Source organism: Aplysia californica, unplaced genomic scaffold (genome assembly GCF_000002075.1).
Source record: "Aplysia californica isolate F4 #8 unplaced genomic scaffold, AplCal3.0 scaffold00241, whole genome shotgun sequence".
NCBI classification, from domain to species: domain Eukaryota; kingdom Metazoa; phylum Mollusca; class Gastropoda; order Aplysiida; family Aplysiidae; genus Aplysia; species Aplysia californica.
Window position 1 is genome coordinate 465,402 of NW_004797511.1, and position 1,977 is coordinate 467,378.

The window sequence follows — 1,977 nt, forward strand, 5'->3', positions numbered from 1 at the left end:
ATACACATACACATACACACACGCATGTACCATGAAGAATCTTGTCGTAACACACTGTTGACTCAAAATGAGAAAAAAGGAAGACATAAATGCAGTGATACAGTATTAGTGTCACAGTTTTAATAATCACAGCAAAAGCACACTAAAAGCATTTAGAAAGGTAGTAACAAGTCGCACAAATATACATGTAAATCTAAAATACAGAGTAAAAGTATAAAAATAAAGCAAATGTGTACAGTGCATCGTTTTCCTAGCTCAAGTCCTCAAAATAACTCAAACATTTTGCTAAAATACTTTTTTTTTTCAACTCAAAAAACATATTTTTTAAAATCTTCCTGGAAGTGAAAGTTGTTCATTATGAAATGATGCTATCAATATCATCATACTGTGAAAAAGAGGTCAAACTCTAATCAAATCACTTGACACTGGTGCTGAAAAGGAGGGAGGCATATAAAAACCAATGAATAAATGAATAACATCCTAAGCAGCATTTCAGGGTATAATCATAAACTAAATTCATAATTTCATAAGTGTAGCACCATCTAATAAATAAATTATACATCAGGCCCTACCAGAGGAGAATTGATCACACTCTATGCTTTCATTAAAGTTATAAAAAAAGTTTCTTAAAAATGTTTGTTGTAGATGTTTTGCCCTCCCATTGACACAAATAAGAACATTCAAGATACATGTGTACACCATGTCTCAGGAGAAAGACCAAGACACTCAATAAAAATTCTCTCCACTTGGGAATAAAACTCAGGTCTTTAGCGAGAGACAGTTGAGTGACTTACCGCCACACAACAGACACTGTGCCAAGTTTCAAATAGTTCTGAAAGAAATAGAGGCATTTTCCACTACGCATTTCTGAGTGCCTGAGTGTGACTGCAATCATAAACAAACAGAATTTGACTGCAATCACAAACAAACAGAATTTCTAATTCCAGAGAAGCACCATATCCTTGAGTTGACCAGTCTTACTACAGGAACTGTGTAGTGGCATCTTTTACAAGGCCGTTGATCACCTAAGGCCACACAGGCACACAAGAAGTTCTTGAGCATTTGAAGGTTATAAGAAGCAGCCTGGTGCCTCGGCTTTTGCTTCAAGGATTATAGACATTTTTGGTTTTATTTTGATGTAAGTGTTTTTACACCCCCATTGACATTTAGATCTGATAGATGGTTTTCATTACCGCCCATTTTAAGTTAATTAAAAATAAGAGGCAGGACCTTTGAAGTTAGCATCCATCTCTGACAAAACCGAGTCAAGAATCTGTAGAGATATAATGATGAAAACTAGTTTAAAAGACCACACTTTGGGGACTCGAGCCAAGATAATCTACCGAACAATCTAGCATTATACAATCTGAGCTAATGATGATGCAACTGCTTGATGGTTTTAGTTTGGAAAACATTACTGATGGTCCATCAAATTATTGTCAGGCAATTCTAACCCTTTTGATGACTTTGTTCAAAGCTGAGGCCTCAGTGCTGCTGTAAAATTGGAACGAGGTAAGGCAGAAAAACACAGTATTAGTAACAATAAAATATTTCTGGGCTCTAAGCTATCACAGAGTTTTACTGTTTGTCTTAGGGGAAAAAGTGAGGTAGGTAACCAATTTTTACAAAGTAGGATTTATGTATAAAAGATGGCTTTTGTTCGCAAAATGCATTTTATGTAAAGTAGAATATATGTAAACTGTTAATATTTTCTTATGGGCTTGAGGTTGCAAGAAAATAATTTACAATAAATTACTGTAATATCAGTTCCTTTTCATCAAAACATGGTTTTGAAAGACAAGTGATCATGTAATCAGATCTGAAATAAAGTTACAATAACCCACATATTGGCAAAAGTTGCTGTGTTTGCAACAGACACAAAGTTAAATATTTCTGACAACGTTATCAAATATTGGTTGGTATACATCTAGTATTGATCATTTCATAGAATCATCCCCACGAGAGAGCGAGAGAGAG